Consider the following 22129-nt stretch of genomic DNA (forward strand, 5'->3'; position numbering starts at 1 on the left):
CAATCTCCAGTATAAAGATTGGGCAAACAAAACTTTCATGTCTGGGCTGGTAAATTTGCATGGCAATTTTGCAAATCCAACCAGGGACATTTTGTTTTGTGAGCCTTCCTATTTGGTTTATTTCTTACAAGTTTGCCGTCAGAGCTTGTATTTATTTTTTTTCCCAGCCATCCAAAACTGATGAGCTGTTTTTGCCTTCTGCTCAATAGGCTGCTTTCTAGCTAGCTGAGGCTTATACTTAATTACAGTTTCTATGTGTGTAGATAGTTTGATTGTCTGCTGTCAGTCAACAAAATCCTTGTGCTTTGCTGCTTCACAGCCCGTGAACCTCACAAACACATCAGATTTGAATCATGGGCATTGAGATTGGTGAGTTCTGTATCCTTAGCTTCCTTCTTCCATACTTTGAGACCAAGTCATGAACCCAAATTTGGGTAATTTTCCTTGGTTTGCCAGAGGTCTCAAAGCAGTCTCTTGTGCTGTTCCTAGAGGCAAATTAGCCTTACATGGACTCCTTAAGAATTCAAAATATCCAAGAGTGAAAATAGAATTCAGATGTCATTGGCTAATGATTATCTGTTGTTTGTTTGTCCTCTAGATGAGAAAGTGTTTTGTTATAAAATGTTGTATGCCTGGCTCTCAGTAGATTGTTTTAAATTCTGCATTGCTTTATCTTTTCCTAGTGTGCCATGGTAGAGCTTTTTCAGCTGTACAACTCATGGAAATCAGCGAGATGCTGCCCTTGTGTTTTAATCAAGATGAACTTGAAAGGTGAACATTGTAAGTGATAGAAATTATTTATAATTTGGTAATAAAAGTTTATGTCTAGTACTCCAAATTTCACACATCTGCTGTGTGCTGGCCTTGAGATATAGAACAATTGCAATTGCCTTTACATTTGGCCTCAGATGAAAGGTCATAAATTACAATGATAGAGTTCGTAGTTGTTCCCAGCTCACAAAATTTCCATATTAACATCTTCACCTCAAACATAAATGGTTACAGAGTTACAAAGTAAAGAGTTGTGTTGGCCTTTGTCAACTGAACTTTAAGATGGAAGTCTGTGGATCGTGTGCTATTGCTAACTCTTAAACATAAAGCATCACAGAATCCTTGTTCAGAGGACCTAATTAAAATTTTACAGTTAACTTTAAAAATGAAATGGGATTTCACTCTCACTCTCTCTCTCTCTCTCTCTCCTGTAAATGCAGTAAAACCCAATTCAAAGTTAGGAAGGCTTTTCTCTCCCAGCTACTTGAAATAAAAGCATTTTCAGAGTGAGATAGCTACAGAACATAGAATGAGTCAGAAGGAGTGTCCAGTTTCTCCTTTTCCTGTGAATTGCACATCGTTTATATAAGTAAAGTGCAGATCAACAACAATCCAGATAACAAAAGAATGTCTGAGGCGCATTTTGAATTCAGCCTGAACAATCCCCAGCTACACCCAGCAGATGAATAAAAGCCTCAATCTTTAAACAGTTCTTACCTGAAACTTGTGTCAGAGAGGACAAATCCATTCTGGCCCAAATCACAGCATATCACATGATTTTAACAATTACTTTAATCCCTTCTTAGGTTAGAAAAAAAAGGGAAAAAGTAATTTTTTAAAATTATGCAATGAAGTAAGAGTCCAAGATCAAGTTCCAAATCCAGGGGAACATTTCTTGTTCAGAGCCTCTGAGAATGGGGAGGTAGAAGGAGTATCAGCCTCCATGAAATAGTGTTGAGGTGCAGTAGCTCTGCAATTCAAGATTAGCACTGCTATTACAGGGTTTCCTGAGGGCCCTGAAGTAAACATGGTTGTGCATTTCTGGGGTTTGAGAGGTGGAAGGCAAAATTTCTTCTCTCACTAAAACCAGCCGAAGTTTTGTTAATTACTTAGGATGCCTCTGTAAGTTACTGAAAATACACCTGAGTTCTCAGGTGCTTCTCTGTAGGGGGATCCAGTATGGGTAAATGAAGGTGGTATAGAATGTAATCTTACTCCCCAATGAGTTGCAGCTGAACCAATTACTAAAGATGAGGAGCAGGCCTGATGTTAACAGGCCATACCTGTAGCCAATAAGAACAGTGTTACAAAAGAGTGGATTGGTGGGGTCTGGAGTCAGGTGGCTGCTGCAAGGACCAGGAAGAGTCAGTGCTTAGAGGAGTTACCTGTGAGAAACATTGAGGTGGTATGAAACTCTGGTGATATAGAATTCCTGATCTATAAGACAACATTTCTCCAGGTCTTCCTTCTGGGGCTATGCTCTTTTACTGTGATTTATGCTTCTTAGAACTGTCTTCTTCTGATGTTTTGAGTGTGAAGAATAGGACATTAAGGAATTGAAGGGTGCATGAGGAAGCAAGAGAAAGAAAGGAGGTATTGGGATCTTCCTCCTTTTCCTTCTCTGTAAACTTCCTGGTGGACAAGGAAGTGTCAGCAGTTCTTGTAGGAAGCTAGGGAGAATATTGTAAGAACTCAGCCTGTAGCTTTCTCTCTGTGTCCTACACTTTCAGCTCTGTAAAAAGGAAAGGAAGAGCCTCAGGATCTTTCAGAGTTCACTTAACCCCTTTCTGGAGTTCCTGGGAGTGCTTGGCTTCCCAAGGGCCTGGCTTTTTCATGAGCATTAAGAAGTCTGATGTTCCCCTTTGCATGCATTTGGATGGGAGAGTTCAAGCCTCTCAGCATGTGTATGATTGTCAGTGCCTATACAGTAAAACTTCAGAGATGTTTTTCTCCTTAAACAGAGGCTTAGTTATCCAGCATTATCTCCCATGCTGTGCTAGGATCATCAGAGCTGATTTGAACTGATTTCCTTCCATGTTCTCAACTAAAAAGTTAATGTATTTTTGAATGGAATATTTTTGAATGGAACCTTACTCAAAAAAGTGTTGGGTTTGAGGTGTGGATTTTAGATATAAGAGACTAACAAAATTCTGTCATCTTCAACTTCTCACACTATGCTCACCACCTTGGGCTGTTCATCTCCTCCTGTATGGCATAAGTGACACAATGACCTTTTGTCACACTTTCAGTTTGTCTCCTACTTTCCATCCAGGTAAAGTATAGTGTGACAGTTCATGTCAGGTTTGTTCTTTCTATTAAGCAAAGGCTGGAAGCCCCACCTGATTGCTTTTTGCACCACTTAACTGGATTTTTTTTCTAAAACATGGAGCTGGAGCAAAGCCTTTTGTGCTTAGACTCTAGAGAATATTCATATCAGGGTAAAAACACATTCTATATTTTTTTGCTTGTGGAGTATCAACAGATGACATTTTAATGTAAACTTCCCCACATTCAGTTTGATGAAACTGATTCAATACTTCAGGTTGAAAACTCTCTTATCAAGATTAAGCACAGAGAGGGGTTGAAGTGGTCATGTTAAACTGACCTGCTGGTGCAAAACATCTGCAAATTGGTTCCCAGCTCCCTAGAAATGCTACTGATGCAGACTTGGGGATATGAAGTAAGCATGAGTCAGATTTGTAGTGTGGTAATAACAATACATACCTTGTCCTGAATTTCAGCAAAAAAGGAAGGTTAAAGTGTGTTCAGCCACATTAAGCATTTGGAATCATGGGGATTATGTTACCACCTCCATTTACTAACAGGAGAGCTTGATTTATTTAGAAATAAAATGCAATTTAATGTCAATGTTAGGCCACTCCTAGAGCATTTGTGGGCTGGTATTTTCCAACAGGCCCAAATTTCTGGCTATTGACTAAAAAGTCATTATTTTGTGAAGGAAACAAAGGAGAATGCAATTATTTTGTAATATAACAACAAAAATGGGTAAAATCAAAAGGGAAGACTAGAATGCTGTATCTATATGAAATAAACTGTTTTGCTAGGCATAGAACAATAACATAAAGTTCCATATTAAGTCAAAAGTTTATTTTTCACAGAATACATTTTACTACTCTCTTGTCTTTTTAACTCTAATATAAATTCAATGGATACACTAGTGAAAATAAAGATTCTATCTATAAATAGAGATCTGTCAATCTGGTGTGACTGCCTGTGACCCAGTCCCCAGGGCCTGCAGTTTCTGAGGTAGCATAACCTCAAACACACTGTTCAGATCGGATTCCCTGGTGTTCACACATGCCAAAAAATATTCCTCTATACTTTAGTCTTGTCTGCTTTTAAAAGAAAAAATATATTCCTGTAAAAATTACATAAAACAATATTGAAGGTTAGGTACTAACTCTTCCAGATCTGCAATAACAGGTTGGGAAAAATGCTATCTTCTAGGAGAGGGGAATGATGCAGGGCAACTGACTCACTGTTCCACAGTCTGGTTCACACCTTTCAGGCAAAACTGCCATCTGTGCCATCAGTGCAGCTCTACCACTCCCAGGAATTGTAGGAGCTTCAGGGCAAAAAACAACAGCCATCTTTTCTCACTCACCTGATCTTACCTGGAAAATTGAGAGGGCAGTAGCATAAAGTGCCTGTAGCCATCCAGACCACCTGGCATTAGAAATCTCACTCTTGCTGCTGCTGGACCTGCATGGATGTTGAAAACAGTGGAAAGCTCTCAGCTTAGACAGGGTTTGTGACACTGAAACTGCAAAAGTTGAAAAGCCCCTTGTGAGCAGAAGACAGATGATACAGAAGCCTGATCAGTCCTTGCAGGCTTTTGTGGCCAGGAAGGTGTTGGCAACATTGCTGTAAAATGGGTTATAAATCCTTATGACTTGGATCATTAAAGAACTACAGCTCTCATTACTCTCTCTGCTCCATAGCAGAGGATTTCATGCTGCAAAGAGGAAGAAAATCCTCTCTGCTTCCAGGAGAAAGTGGAAGGTGAAGAAGCACACTGTGATCACGTGCTTTTCTTTGGTTCTTGTTTCATTTTGCTTCCAGCTCCATTGAGTGACACATGTTCTTGATTTCCTCCATGACGTGTGCAATCCTCTGGTCCTGCCTCATCAGACCATGTCCCAGCTGTGTCACCTCCTCAGCCACTACATTTTTCCTACTCATTCACCTTCCTCATCCAAATGATTTCCTTTCTTTTTTCCCTTTTCTTTTTTTTAATCTATGTATTTTATTATGCAATCATATATGTATTTTTGTATTTATCTGGTGGTTGTTTCCCCCTCCCTCCCCCCAATGCTTTCCCCTGCTTCTCTACTTGGGACTGACATTACCGATTGATTTCACATAATGCACACAGGACTGCCTAAATATATATTCCTGTCTCTGGATGTAGGGTTTGGACATTAAAATCAATGCCTGGGAGGTGAAAGGCTTCATCACCCATAAATAACTCTTAAACTGCTCATTTTGGCTCCTCAAACAGAGTATCAACAATGGAGGTTATAATTGGGAAGATGAAATGTGAAAATACACATGCTATGCTCACATGCTGAAGTTTCCTCAGCTGGAGGGAATTCTGGTGGAAATGGGGAATAACAATGAATTAGTGGTTTTGCACAAAATGGATAAGGAGATTTTTAACTTTTTTTTTCTGCTATTATAAAGAAATATCTGTAATAATTTATCCCTTTCTTGAACAATGAATAATAAATGAATAATCACATGCTCTGTAAACACCTCAGGGTTACACCAACAAACAGTGCAAAGTACCAGTTTGAAATTTGGAAATGAGCAAGTCAAGTGTGGGACAAGTTAGTCCAGGGAGGGAGACTCTGTTCTCACTTCTGCTGCTGAGCTGCTCTCAGATGTTGAGGCAGCTCATCTCACCTTCTCCACTGTAAAACAACAAGAATGATATATCTAAGGTGCTTTCAGATCAATGGATGAAAACTTTATGTAGTAGGAAGGTATTATTAAGATCCTAATGATGCCATGGGAGAAAATGATCAATAATTATTTATATTTTCCTTTGCTGTTTAGGCAGTATTTTTCTACTGACTGTATTTTCTACACTCAAGTGCACAAGAGTTGAGTGTTGTCACTGTCTTGCAGAACATACAAGTCTTTTTGTATCTATATTATACAAAGATGGAAAACAGGTTAAATTCTAGTATGTCATTTCTCTCAATGACATACTAGAAGGCTGGAGGGCCGAAGTCAAAGGAAAATCTAATGATTTACTGCATGAACAAGTGCTGTGCATTATCTATGCATTAATAACTTCTACAGGACTGTATGTGCATGCTTTACTCATACTATATTTTAAGCTTGAATTTTTTTAGGAATTCAGATAAAAAAGATTGCTTTCAAAAATTGCCCACATCAAGTAATCTCTGTTTAAGAAATTGTGTATTTTTTTAAGTAACCTCATTACTACCAGACTACTTCTTCCTTTTGACAGTAAAGCAGAGTGCTTATCTTCCATATTTTCATAATGAAAGCTCCCAAGCACGGGATACAGTGGCAGATTTACAGCCTGCAAGCAGCAGAACTGACAGGCATTTTAATATGAAAGGAGATATGATGTCTTTAATGTACAGTGATGTCACTTCTAACAAGGTAGAAGTGTGCTTTTTGCACTGCAATCACCATAAGAAGTGAAACCTGTCTGCTTCAGGAGTCACCTTTTAACCCAGGAAAAGGTCACAAATAATAGAAAAAAGACAGGACTCTGCTTACTCAGGTGGAAGGGCACTCTGACGTTGGAGGAGCAAGGCTATTGTGGATGTGCATTATCTCCAGGAAGCTGAAGCTACAAATAGTCTAGCTTGAGCTAACCTTGAGAACAGAAAAGGAAAGGATAATGAAAATCCTCAAGGGAGTGTTAAACTGAAAGCCAGATTGCCTGTTGACCACCCTTTTTCCTTTTATCCAGCATTGATTGGACCTAATAACTTGAAAGTGATATTGACAGCAATATAGTCCACCATTACCTGGACACATGATTATTTCATTGAGAGAAAGGACAGGAACCCAGTACCAAAAACCTATTTCATTCTACATTAGACCAGAGAATTTACTACATTGTCTAGGAAATATTTGCCAATGATTTTAAAGGTTGATTTAAAATGTGCATTTCTTAAATGTGCTCCCAGCTCCTGACTGAAAGCTTTTATCATGTCATTCTGAAGATGCACCATTCTTAAACATCCTATACAAGAGCATAAGATTAAAAGGCCATAAAATAGCAAGAAATCTCAAGGTCCAATAAGTACATTGTGTTAGCATTGGGATGGTGACTTTGATTAAAGACAGGAAATTAAAATACGTTGTCATATATATAGACACAGTATCTCCTCAAGACAGTTGCTTCCTCCAAACTAAAATTTCAGAAAAGCAAGTTTGGATATTATGTTCTTTAGTATTTTGGCAGTTTGATCTTGAAGGGATTGCAATAAGGAGGAAAAGAGCAACATCGGAGGTAATGACATTGTTTTCTATTTTCTTTGCAGAAATCCTGATTTTAAATGGAAATGGTTTTCAGGAGCCTCTGAACCATCATGTTCTCTCCTAACCAGGGTGCTGGAGCACAGCAACAGTGACAGTCAGGTAGGGTAAAACAAGGAGGAAATCACAGCATTGAACAATTAGTACAGTGTTATCCCCAACATGATGCACTCATGTCAGTACAGCTGCTTGTATCTCTGTCCTGCAAAATCAGAAATGATTGACCTCATGAGGATGGTTGTAATATCCCACTGCTAGTCCTGTGTTCTTTTGAATTTAATTTGTATAGATTAGTATATTCTTAGGGGTGATGTGATTGGTTTTCATTTACTTTGAAACAGCAGTCTCCCTTCATCCCTCTTCAAAATGGAGGGAAGAGAAACTGCAATTTCAAATTTACATGTAGAAACAATCAAGTTACATTTCAGTAGAAAATGTCAGAAATACTGGCAGTATCATTGAATTCTTTACCCTATTTTAAGCCTGTTTTTCCAACAGCAGAGGTACCTCTTGAAGATAAGTCCTGTGTACGCTTAGAGTTATGATAATATTTTAATTGTATTTTCCAAAAAGTAAAAATACTGGGAAATGAGATACAATGTGATACTGCTGTAGATCCATAGATCCCTATAAAAATAAATCTGATGTCACTAATGTAAGGTAATGGTTTGAAAGGCTCTGTAATATATTTTAAAGGTCCTGTGTCTGGAGAGGAAAGCAGCTTGACAGACACAAGTCATGAACTGCTTCACTTTCCACACTACCTTCTGTCTGTCAATATATTGGTTATGGAGCTGTGCCGAGGCCAGTCTCCAAAGGCAGACTGTCACATTTCTCAAAAGATAAAACATCCCTAAGGGTACAAAGAATTCAGGGACACAAGCTGATAGACAGGAGCAGCGCTGCCATGCTAACATTTTATGGCTGAGTTCAACGAGTGAGCCCTTTACTGGATAATTGAATTGATGAAAGGCTTACAGTTGCCCCGATTAAGCTTATTCCTTCTCCATATGTAAGACTCAGGGTAGTTTAGGCAGAAATTGAAGATGAAATTCAGGAGAGAGACATTCATAAGCTCCTTGAAAACTGGTCTCTCATGAAAGGCTTGCCATTTGTTATGTTGCATGTGCTATTTGTCCTTACAAAGAATCCTGTTGTCCAAGAAGTGCTATTTGCAGCAGCCTTCTTTTTTCTTCCTTCTAACTAAGGGTTTGTAAATATTTTTAGAACATGTCTTGCTGCTTCATGACTCATTCCCCTTACGAGCTTTGGTATTTTTCCCATTTGTGATCATGCAGCATCCCTGTGGCATATGGTCACCTGGGAAAGTATTATTAGGGAAGAAATTAAGGGATTTTAGCTGTTTTTAACATTTCTTGGAAGACTGAAATTTTTCAGTCTTCTGTTTTACATTAACCAGTCTCATTTGTTTGTGCTTTCTATGATGTATCCCTCTATTGTATCTTTATTCATTACTGAACTGAAAATTATTTGGGCAATTTTCTTTACCTCTGCAATGTGCTTGTCCAGTGCCAAGTGCAAGGGACCATTAGGTGCTATGACAATACAATTTTTAAATAATTGTGTATTGTACCAGGAGCTCATCATTTCCTGCTGATGAAAGAGAACAGCCAGGAGATATTTAACCAAGTACTCAGGTAATGAGGACACACCTTCTAGTGTGATGAAAGGGAAAAGGAAGTATGATCTAATTCTTCAAGCCTAAACTTAGATTTAGCACTGTAAGTATTAGCAGCAGGATGCCATGGCAGTGTGAGGGTACAGTCAGAAGCAGGACTTATTTTTTACAATTCAGCAGTAGATCATGTCCTATGTGAAGTTATGAAAGTTATCATGAAATCTCTTAAATAATCTTAATAGAAATTAAATTCTACAAACACAACTTCTTATTTATGAACACTAGCCATGGTGGGCTACTACAGAACACAGCTAACTGATGTACTAATGTGGACATACCAGATTTGTGACAGGACCTCCAGATCCTGTCTTTTTACTCTGTCAGGTTTAAGGGCAATGACTGTAAATAAGCCAATTTCAATTGCTTTTTTTTGCTGTATTCCTGTTGTTCCTCTGAAGGCATTAAGGGAAAGGGGCACTCAATTTATACCTGAGCCTATAATTAATCAATGGGATCAACAGGCTGGCAGCCACTTATTTTCAACAGGAACTCCATCGGTTGCCTGTAACAAAGCTTCCTTTTTTTAACATTTAATTTCCAAATTTCACCTCTAGAGACAGCAAGCTACCAAGAGAATCCAATGCTGGCATCTTGTCTTGGCAGTGCCTGTGGTTTCATTTGCTCTTGGCCTGGACAGTCAGATAACATCCTTGCTAGACCAGGACAGTCAGATGTCCCTAGATAAGCTGCACTAATCAGCGTGAGTCTCGTATAAGTAACTTAATATGGCTTACAAGTTACAACACTTGGCTAGTGTGCTTACACTCTCTCCCTAAACATATATATGTATATGCTGAGTGTTCTGATAACATTTTTTAGGGAAAAAATAATTCATTTCCAGTTTATTTTTATTTATAATGTTTAGTGCAATATTTATATATGTTTAGTGCAATTATATATTCACACTGCTCTCACAGATTCATGAAATAATATACCATATGCTTAAATATTTATTTTTTTCTTTAAAGACTGGGTTATAACTTCAATTTTTTTCTTCTACCCAAAGTGGTTTTGGATTCCTTCCCCACATGTGGTAACATTTGCCATTCTGTTTAATTAACCAGATTGGTGAGAATGTTTGATTTTTTAAAGGAACCTTCTCTTTATGGACATCTAAAGGTCATAGCTGGAAAACTGGCCAGCCGAGCTCAGTAATTTCTAAGTATTTTGTTAATTTTTCCTGGTTAATGATCCTTTCAAATTCAGAGTGTGCAGTTTCTTTAGACTTGCATCAAACACTCCTCAGAGCTAGCAGCTCACAGTGGGAAAAGATAACCTATTTCCTTCAAGCACTGCAGTTCTATCTGTGAACTATTGGCATCACATGAAGATTGATTAAAGTTCTGCCAACACCTAATGCACACAAGAAAAAAAAAAAAACTGCCTTCTTTGCCTACCAAAGGATAGTCATCTCAAATTCTAGCTGCTTGTCTCGGAGGTGTGAAACAGACTGATTCTGTTTATCAGTTAGGGTGTCCATGTTTAGAGCAGCAGAGTGTGATGGTAATGAGGGCCCACAGTCTTGGCTCCAGGGAAATACTTCAGTATTAACCTCAGTGCTGGGTCAAGCACTGTCCCCTTTAATGAGGGATGTTAGGCCTTCCCAGCAGCTGCATCTTGAGCTGAAGTGTGACATAACCTCTTCTACCTTATCATGTCAGGTGACAAATTTAAACCATAGTGGGCTGAAAAAGGCTTGCTCAGCACTATGGATAATTTAATTCCTCAGTCATCTTTCCTCTTTATCTCCTGTTGACATGCTCCAGACTATAAAACAAAGATAGAAACCATGTTCAGATAAACATAAACCTTATGAAGGTGTCCAATGGGCTTTGTGCCCTTCCCTTGTTCACCTCTGTGAATGGCAGATAGGGGTGCTGTGGGTGAAGAGGGAAGGGATGAAACTGGAGTGATCTGTGCTTTGGGATCTACCTGTCTGTGTGACAGACCTCCTTCAAACCTCAGCAGCCTTGCCCTGACTCATGTGCAGCCCGTGGGGCTTTGTGGGAGGCTCTTGGTTTTGGATGGGGATGTATGAGTTTAACCTAGCCCTTTTCTGCATGGTGTGATTCTACCAGTCTGTTTCCTTGGAGTTTCTATGTTTAATATCATATGCGTGTCTCCAGAAAATTACCTGGTTAGGCTTATATTGAAAAGTTTCCTGGGAACCACCACCTTTTTATCTGTTCCACAATGGGCTCACTCCTAAAATAGGATTGAAATATGTAGGGGGATCCAGTATGGGTAAATGAAGGTGGTATAGAATGTAATCTTATCCCCTAAAGAGTTGCAGCTGGACCAACTACTAAAGATTAGGAGCAGGCCTGATGTTAACAGGCCACACCTGTAGCCAATAAGAACTATGGTATAAAAGAGTGGATTGGTGGGCTCTGGAGTCAGGTGGCTGCTGCAAGGAGCAGGAAGAGTCAGTGCTTAGAGGAGCTGCCTACGAGAAACACTGAGGAGGTATGAAACTCTGGCAATATGGAATCCTTGCACTATAGTGATAATAGAACTCTGGATTAGGTTTTGGAGGATAAAAGCAGTTTGTTTCATTAGTCAACAGTCAGAGACCATACAGCTCAAAGATTTGAAAGTACTGAATCCAAGTATTGTAATTTATGTTTGGGAGGCATCATCATTCAGTCAAATATGCTCCTTTCCCCAAGAGTTACATAAGAATTACCACTTTGATGTTGCTTTGTATCCTGGATAAGCCACCTAAACATTTTGTGACTCCCTTTTTATAGAAAGTGCATAATGGGACATAAATTGTCATTGTAAAGGGCTTGGAGGCAGTGCCAGGGCCTCTTTGCTACACTAACAATAGCAGTGATCTTTAAGGCAGTACAGCAGTGAGATACAGAAATTGTCAGCAGTGCTTGCTGTTGTGTAACCCCAGCCAGAAACTCAGCCCCACTCCCTGGTATCGTGGGGGAGAGAATTGGAAGGGTAAGAGTGAGAAAATTCATGGGTTGAGATAAAAGCAGTTTAATAGGTAAAGCAAAAGCCACAGGTGCAAGCAAAGCCAAACATGGAATTCATTGACCACTTCCCAAGGAGAGGCAGGTGTTTGGCCATGCCCAGGAAATCCATCACATGTAATAAGGACTTGGGAAGACAAACTCCATCACTCTGACCATCCCCCTCTGGTTCTTTCTTTCCTAATTTTACATGGTGAGCATGGCTCCATCTTATGGGATATCTCTTGGGTCAGTTGGAATCACCTGTCCTGGCTGTGTCCCCTCCCAGCTCCTTGTGCACCCCCAGCCCCTCACTGCTGGGGTGGGGTGAGAGGCAAAAAAAAGCCTTTTCTCTGTCAGCAATAACAAAAACATCCCTGTGTTATCAGCATTGTTTCCAGCACAAACCAAAAACAAAGACCATATTAGCTAACTTTGGAAAAAATTAAGCTCCCTGGGCCAACACCAGCACACCTGCTCTGCCAGGAGCATGGAGAGAAGCAAGTCTGTTGAACAGCTTCCAAGGCTGCAGTGGCTTGGTGATGCCAGAGAGTACCTGTAGCCACTTGGCTATCCAAGATCTGTCTTCTGCTGCCTCTGAAACACCAACCAGATGTAGTGACCTGACACTCAGGAAAGGAAAGCAAAGCTCTCTCCTAAGAGCTAAGATCATTAGTGGGCGTCTAAAGGGGAATACTTGTTGTGACATTGATTTATGCAGTCTTTTAATTGCATTAAAATAGGTGTAGCCAGTTCAATGTTTGCACTAGAGTAAGTTTTTATGAGGCCAGACTAATGAATGAGCCCCTCTGCACCCTCTGAAATCATTGGAGTCCCTCCCTTGTGTATGGATTGAAATTACAGCAGCAACCACAGCACAAGTGTGGCAGTGCCTGGAGAGCAGGCCAGTGCAGACCCATCAGTCAATGTCCTATTGATAACTAACAGAAATGTACTAGTAGTGTGTCAGTGTTAAACGTTGCCCTGGTTTTATATGTGTGCATTTTTCTAAGAGCTAATATAATTTCAATTATATCCTTCATAATTTAATATCATTAATAACCATGTGTTTTATTAAATTAAAAATGTCTGGGAAGTGTCAGTCATCTTTTTGCATATAGTACAATGGAGAGGGCTGCAGCAGATCCATATGGAGCCCAAAAGCCAGCTGAGAAAACTGGAAAGAAGTTTCAGTTAGTGGAGGGAGGTTCACAGCAAGAAAAAGATGCTGATGCTGTAAACTCCTTCATTCTGGCCCTCTCATTCTACTTAGGCCCATTAGAGACAGACTTCCAGTGAAGTCACTACTGAAACTGAGGAGGATAAGCAATCGGTTTTCAGACATGATCTATTCCTGGTAGCTGATGATTGATTTTAGATGTTGAATAAATGCACCTACCTTTTTTTCTAGTGATAGAATAGTTTCTGGTGCATAAAAGTGTTGCATTACATCGCCACATTTCCAGAGAGCAGCGGCAGCAATAGCTGTATTTCAGGTGCCTTTCTTAACCATTCAGATCCAAGGAAAGAACATGCCTTTGAGCTGCCTGAGGGACAGCATGACTGGCCTCAAGGATGAGCACACCTCCTGTCCAGGCTGTGGGCCTGAGGTCAGTGAGGAGCTGGTGCTGATCCGTGGCCACCTGGACACAGCTGCCAATAATGAAGGCAGCCCATGGCAGGAGAGGGCTGTGCCTCACACCACAAAGTGCCACTGGTTAGCAGCAATGCTGTGCCCTGAGTGCACAAGACAGGGGCTAAGGAAAAAGATGGCTTCCTTTTTTAGGATGGTAGAGTGCAATTGTTTGTCAAAACTAGTGGGCTGTGCATTCAGTTATTTTACAGCAGCAGTGTCAAGTGTTGTGCATGTTATGATTATGTTGTATAATGCTAGGAAAAGTACAGAGCTGGCAGCTAAATTTATTTTACTAACTGTAACCTTTACTGTGATCCAAGAAGTGTTTGTCTTGCCCCATATTAGTACTTCATTCACCATAAAACTACTCCTTTGCTATGCAGAATTACACATAAGCACTTTTTCTTGCTTCTGCATCTGTACTATACTTTGTGGAGAGCAGTGTCAGCAGCACTGTAGGAAGAGGATTCAGGAATGACAGATACTTCCTCTTACCTCTGCTGCTGTAATTCTGACAGGCCTGATCCAAATCCACTGGAAGTTTTTACAAAAGGCTTCCATTTGTTTCACTGATCTTTGCAACAAATCCCAAGAGGCATTTGTCAACCTTTTAGAGAAGAATTTTCAAATAATGGGAGTCCCACTTTGGTCAGTCAGGGGCTAATCCTTAAATGCTGGTTTCCAAATATTTTGGATCATATATACCTATCAGCAAAAAAATACACTCCCACTCTATGTACAATTAATTATTTATTTATGCGTTATATACATGTGCTACTGTACTAATTGATATATATTATAAAGCATGCACAAAATAGAAATTTTTTAAAGCATGAGTTGAAAATTAAATAGATTAAATTTTTTTTTAATTATTTATCAATGAAGCACACATAAAGAATGTCTTCCTTCATCCCAATGGTCTGTCATGTGTGTACCCCACTTTGGAGTCCATCATCTTTAAAAGTCCATTCATTGGCAGTGGCAACTTTACGTCATCTACCACCCAGAAGTTATCTATATACAGCTTCTTGTATGTCCACCTCTGTTTGGAAACCACTTATTTGTGTCACTCACAAGTTTGAACACTTCATAATATTGTCTATGGCAAAACCCTTCTCAGGCTCTCCATTTGTAAAATGGAAAAAGCCCCAGGGAATTAAAGAAGGTTACATACACTGCAGGGTTTTTTTGAGGAGGTAACTAATGGACTACCACTACTATAAGTCTTACAGGCTGCTAAACTCTGTAGCATTTGGGTTTCCTGGACAAAAAATATGCTTGGCAAACTATGGAGATTAGTAAATGAGCCTGATATTACCCTTTTGCATCATAAGAGTGATCTCATTGTTATCATAATTTAAGTTATGATGCCAGAACCACGCTTCTTCCACAAACTAAATGATTCAGCAGAGAATTGTAATAAAAAGAGGCTATCTGTCAGATTATGGTTTAACTAGAGTTGAGCCAAATTTTGGGTTCAGCCATTAAAGCAGCTGTAATCAGCCCTGGTTTAAATTCAGCTTTGTCTAAAAATCTGCTTTTGTTTTGCTTTTTTTTTTTTTTTTTTTTTCCCTAATGACCATTCATTATGGATGTGAACTTTCCTTCTCTGTCTGGATATCTGTAAATATTTTGAAGCTTCTGTTTGCTGACTCCCATTATGTTTGAACTCTGCTTACTGGGGCCAAATTCCATCAGGTTGTCTCTCCTCTGCTCCTGACTCTTGAGCTAGTTCCACTGGAATGCTGTTGTCACAAAGAATTTTCATGCTGCTTGACCCTATTTGCACATACTCTTGCCTCCTTAATTTTCCTCTCCAGAGCATATTAATTATATCAGAACTAAATATGCTAATTCTTCAATAAGAAAGCCCCAAACAAAATTAATTCACACCATTATTAAGATATCTGAAAAAAAAATCACAATGATTTTATGAAGGGCACAATTTCCAGAGGTACAAAATTATTCAACATGCACAAAAGCTGCTCACCTAAATGTACTCTGAAAATCTGAAATCTCTTTCATGGTTATCTTTCCCTTCTCTGTTTTATAACCTTAGGACAGAGAACATTTCTATTTAATGTCTACATTAAAATGTAGCATGTCTACATTGAAATATTCAGTTGCTATTGGCCACTGTAAAATCAAATGATCACTAACTTCCTCTGATCTTGCCATTTTATTAAAATCATTAGCATCCCATCTTTTTTAGAAGGAAACATTGTTTTAGGTGAACATCCTAAGGCAATATTTAAAAGTGAATTTCTTCTTTATTTTTAATATATATACCATTTGTTGCATGAAAATTAAGTAATGTAGGAAAAAGAGGGGCAGCTCTGGGGTGTCATCACCTTGTTAACATTGCCATAACCAGCTTGGTCAAAAGGGAAAAAAAGATAGTGTAGGACACCACAGGATATAAAGTCCCAACACCACACAAGAAGTCACTGAGTTAACATGAAAGATTTCAGGAAGGAGCTTTGGTGTAAGAAGCCCCTTGCAATAAAGGGTTGGAACCATTGTCTCTTGCCATTTGGAATGTGTTCACTGGAGAAGGGCTGGAGTCTGTCCCACTGTCAGCTCAAACAGGAGTTCACCACTCCCTAGAGGGGAGTGCAGTAGAAATTAACTCAGTGATGCCTTGTCTTCTGCTGTCATAGGAGCTCTGTCACTATGCTGGACTTCATCTACCAAATCCATGTGGTGAACAATCCGTACAACAGCAGCTCATGGAAAGGGTGCCATTTAACAGTTACTGGTTTATTCATGGCTGGAACAGAGCTTACCTAGAAGCTCAGTTTTCAAAAATCATCCCAGCAGAAGTGGGAAAGAAAGCTTTTTTTGGGTAAAATTAATGAAACCAATGAACTCAGAGCTGTGCATTTTGGAAGAATGCAATGAGAGGTCTTTGCAAATTCTAGAAGGCCAAGGAATCCTCATTTAGAATATTTTTTTCATGTAAGCATGTGTGTGTGTATTTTATATGTGATATGTGTATATATTGGTATAGATGTGTATGTGTTTATAATAAAAGCAGGACATTTCCATGCTAGGCAGCAACCCCAGTTAGTGCTGACTTATAGGTAACAAGAAGCAAGTGAGCAGGTGACTTGCTCCTAGCAATGTCATATTTGTCCCTTTGTCAGCCTGGACTATTTCAGCAGCAGTTTACTGCCACTGCCATCAGGGTCAGCAGATCTCAGATCTTAAAGGCTACCTACCATTGCACACATATTTAGAACCATTACCATGCAATATTAATTCTGATTTTAAAAGCATCCTATAAATTTAGTAATACATGTAATATTTACACATAAATAACCTTTGCATCTGAATCTAGGTCAGCTCATTGTCTCTGTCAGGGAAATAATCCCTAATACCTGTTTATGTCAGATTGAGGAAACCGATTTTAGCCACCTTGAACTGTTGCCTTTGAAGGCACAGGTTGTCAAGTCTTCCTGACTGCAACAATCTGACATGAAGGAAGTACCTCTGGCAAGTTGGTTGTATTTATGCATCTTGCAAGCAGTTGCCCAGCCTGTGGATTTCATCTGTTCCCCTGCAGGAGCATTTTGCAGCCAATAGATACCTGCAGGATGCACAGGCACACAACTGTTGGAGACTCACCAGGTTCCTGAGCCTGAAACCACACATATTTAAGTACAACAGTGGACCTACTGAAGTAATTGTGACTATTTGCTTAACTTAAGGCAAGTGTTTTCAGATTTGGGACTGTGCTGGCTAGCATCAAGTTTAATACTACAGAAGCAATAGATTAATTTGATTCCACATCTATTGAATGTTCAATTGCTTGAATTGACTTGCAGTAATGCATGGAAGAGTTCATGCAACATCAGTCAGAATGAGGAAAAATAAACCACATTGACTATTTTTTAGTTAAGAGAAAAATAAGCATGCAAATAGGAGTTTATTCCAGTTCATCATAACCAGATGTGATCTATAGTGTACCATGCTTTCCATTATTATAAAAAAATAAAATTATGGGCTAGATAAAATTCTATTACTGTACTTGTTTTCAGTACCAAAAATATGTCCTTGATTAGACAGCTTCAATCACAAACAGTAACATATATTTTCCTGCCACCTGCAAATACAAACAGTGCTGTGTTAGGATGGAATTGGAACAGGAATTAATATATTTGTACAGACAAATGCAAATACATTATGAAATAATAGATTTTTGAATTATTATTTTCTAATCCTTTTTTACCAAATAATCACAGCATTAAGAACATATAAAAATTCTTCATTAATTTAAATTTAATACTTTTTCCTAATTTTTTTTTGCGGTGATTTAGTTTATTTCTTCTTAGTCAAACTGGTTGGAAGTGATTCTGGCTCCCCCAGAAGCCTTCATAAACCCTGTTAAACAAGACACATATCTCTGTTGTTTAAAACTCAGCTAGGAGGGGGACCTTATTTCCACCTGTGCAGTTTGAATTTGTGTCATCTACATTTCTGCTGGTGTCACAACAAAAGGGTGAAAAAAGCCCTCAGATTTCTGACATTTTACAGGGAATTTCAAAACTCCATTGCTATTTAGAGGACATTTGGATTAAGACAAGTATTTTTCATCCTGGACTTTTCAGAGGCATGTGGAGTGCACCCTGAAGTATGAAGTATACGATGGAGATACTTTCATATGAAATTGCTGCTTCTGAAATGGGAAAGCTTTGTGTAAGTTTGTTGACATTTGGTGGATTATTTCTGTGTCTGTCTGAGGTTGTCTGCACTTCAGAATTTTCCACAGTTGCTAGTCTGCATGTGGCTCTAGCAGAGCTTCAACTGTAGACAAGCCATGTGTGTCCTTACCCACAGATAACAACTTTTTCAGAGCAGATTCAGATGCCCCAGCAATATGAATGGCACATCTGCTGGTACAGGAGAAGCTTGAGCGAAGCAGGCAGACAAACTCCGAGTACCTCCCCTCAGGCACTGCTTTCCTTTGTGACAAGGCTTCTCCACTGGGAGAAGCCTTGTCACAGGGGAACACAGGGTTAAGTGCTCTGAAACTGTACATGTGCTTCATGTGAGTAGAAACACTTGTATAGAATTTAAGGATTCCTGGCCAGCTGGTTAAGGGAGAGTGGGAGAGTCAGTGGGGTGTGGTCAGGGCTGTGGCTGTCCATGCTGCCCACTTGCAGCCTTCTGCGGTCTCCTGCCCTACCTCTCTGGTGGACCAGAGCTCACACCACCTGGTGGATGTTCATGGCTATCTGGGTTTCCTCTCTGCTTGTAAAGGACATACTTTGTGTTTGTATATCTGACCATGCAGGGTGTTTGCCACACCACCAAGTTACATGGCAGTAGAGTGACATACCTGGGACAACAGAGAATCCATCCAGGTTTCCCATGCAAAGAGCCTGCTGTCACTTGGGAGCAGGATCTGACCTGTAGATCTGTCTGGTGTTCTCATGTGCCTACTGTTTGTCTCCAAGGTGCAGCTCCTTCTGGAAAGGAGCTTTGCAGATGTACAGACCCCTGCTCCTCATACCTGGGTGAGTAGCAGCTTTGGCCGCTGATACTTAAAGATACAGCTAAAGAAGTATTCAGCAGTATTTCTGGATAACACCTTCAGCATGTCTTATGATATTGGATGTTTCCACAGTCTCCAGTTCTTGGAGCTACAGGAGAATGTACAAATATCCATTTCCTTGCAGAGATTCAGGTTACACAAGCTCTTGGGTTTGTAAGCTGTCTGAGAGGTCAAATCCAGTCAAATGCTTGTGTGGCTTATCTTGTATTAAATATTGCAGTAGTCATCTTATCTATCTGAGAAAGGTGAAGGGTTCAGTGACCCCGAGACTTGAATCTATGGTGCCAGGGAGTCAGGGAATTTTTCAAACTTGCTGTATTATGCTTATCCTCTTACAGTCTGACTTTTTTTTAAAGGTGGTGTTACAGACAGCAATACAGTTAAAAAGGTACAGTTAAAAAAACCTCAACAATCTCTGATTGCATTCATTTGTAAGCCTTGCTTATGTTCTGATCCTACAAAGCACTGGTAACACATCAGGTAAAAGGGGTTTTAACTTCTTTGGGCTTCAGTGGGAATTCTTGTACTGTATGCTCAGAAATCGGAAGAGAGGGATCTTGAACAGAGTTCAGAAATGTCTTTGGAGCTCACTCATGACAACACTTACAACCTTATCCACAAGGTCATTATTTTTCAGGGCTTCTACAGCTCTCAGCTCCCATAGCTGTGGTAACATGAGAATATTTGCTATCATTATACAGATAAACAAATGTCTAATCTTTGTGGCTGCAAAAAATGTAAAAACATTGAATCCATTTATCTCAACACCAGCAAACCAGACAGATGACTGAAATATCACAGGGTTCTGAAATACAGTAATTCTTAAAACAAGCTCATGGTATTTTTTTATGTGTTTGGAGTTATCAGTCCTGGCATTTCCAGGCTTATTTCCTGGTACCCCATTGTGTTTCTTATTTTAAGTTTTGAACAACAAAATTCTTACATCTCTTTGCACGTGGGAGCAAGCTAATCCTCTAAAAAATTCTGAGACCAGGATTACTTGTGTTGGTTTTTAGTGGGTGGCTTGATGGGCCATTACTGGCCCTCTTAAGGATGATTCTAATGCTGTGGCGAAAGGGCTTTCATTGACTGAAGAAGCCCTGCTACGTGCTACAATATTTTGATGTTTTCTCTATGTCTTCTGATACATTCAATGTAATTTCACAAGTTGTTCCCACAAATAGTGGGATCAGCTTAATATAAGAAGCAGCACCTTCCCTGTCAGCCCTGAGCTACTGTCTCATCCAGGCTCTTAATATGCTTAAACAAGGAGCAGTATTTTTGTCCAAAGCTCTTGGCTGTTCTTTCTGGACAGAAGCACTCTAATTCCTTAAAACTTTTCAAAGCAGCTCTTCTAAATAACACTGACAGGCACAAAAAACCTGCTTTTCTGTTTGCCTGGCTGGAGTGTGTAATCTCATATCTGAAGAATGTAATTTATTATCAATATCTGAAGTGGATTCCTACAGCTTCCCCCATATATTAATAGCTGTAGCTTTTATTTCCTCAAGAAGGATCTCCTGGGCCCTTCTTGTGGTATAAGCATTGCTGCTAACCGGGTAGATGGCTGGAAAGGCTGATAGTGTCCCCTGCTATTATAAATCCAGTGAGCTCACCTTTAAATGTCTGTCTCTGTTCTCCCCTTTGGGCATTGTTCCAGTCACTTTTTGGCCTTTTTATTTTAGGGAAAAATCCTGTCCATATGGTCAAAGGAGGAAGTATACTTGCCCTCAGATTCATTTAATGTGTGCTTGTTCTTTATTTTTTGGAAGTGGACTGCCATTGTGCAGGAGAGGAAAAAATAGCCATCTTCAATGAAAATCTAAATTAGTAGCCTGCATGCATCAAACAAGAATAAAAGCCCATGCTGGAGGATACAGTAGATCTAAATATGCATGCCCTGATTCACGTAGACGGCCAAACTCTTTCAAACAGAAACATAATTTGACCTATGAAGTAATTAATGCCATGATTATGGAGAGGGAAGACACTACAGTTCAGGCTGCAGCCCGGCTGCTTTCCATTAATAGAAAGCTCTATTATTCCCTCCCCCCACACATGTACTTATCTCAGTTTTAAAAATTCTGTTGGCTGCAAAATTCCTGTCTGTGCTGAAGGCATAGCAGAATGTTTCGGCAAAGTTTCAAAAAAGTTGGTGTTTGAGTTTCCCAACTTATCTGATTGTAATTTTGTTCCTCTATTATCTGAAAAGAGTAGCTCACTTCTTGTCAGTCTTGCCATATAAATCCCTTCTACCAGATTTTTGAGGAAGACTGATTGGCTTAATTTAAACATATTTCTTTGTTTTATTCTATGTAATTCTGAGACCAGTCTCCCACACACCAATATCAATAGGGTTTTTCCTGCTGGATTAAGCAGAAAGAGGAATACCAGCTGAAATCTAGAAAGACCATGGAAGGAGGGGGTTTTTTTCACACAACTTGTAATTAATTGTGATACTCATTGCTACAGGATTTTATGAATCTCACTTTTTTGTATATATTGAAAACGTAATCAGACAACATAGTGAGAGTTAAACCTATCAGGGACTTTCAAATATGCAGATAGCAACTCTTAAAAAAAAACTTATGAAACCTATCCCTAAATCTTAGATCACTGGAAACTATGGGACTGTACTGAGGATGTGTCACTGCATGTTTGTCACTTCTTATTCACTTCCTTAGGCATTTGCTGTTGGCTTCTGCTGGAGGAATGGTACCTGGTGGCCTGGATCTTTGATTTGATCACTCTGGTCAGTCTGAGGTATGTGAACAAAATATTGACTTTGACTCAAAGGCTGTATTCTATGATCACTTTTGACAATTATAAGCACAAGGAACATGGTCATATTTTCAAATTCTGGGGTAAAATATATGGACACCTAAAATGTGATCTGAAATTTTTGCATTATTTGAGGGAACACTTTGTCAGAATAAGAGCCTGAAGTGCCAGGAGCA

Source organism: Molothrus aeneus, chromosome 4 (genome assembly GCF_037042795.1).
Source record: "Molothrus aeneus isolate 106 chromosome 4, BPBGC_Maene_1.0, whole genome shotgun sequence".
NCBI lineage: Eukaryota > Metazoa > Chordata > Aves > Passeriformes > Icteridae > Molothrus > Molothrus aeneus.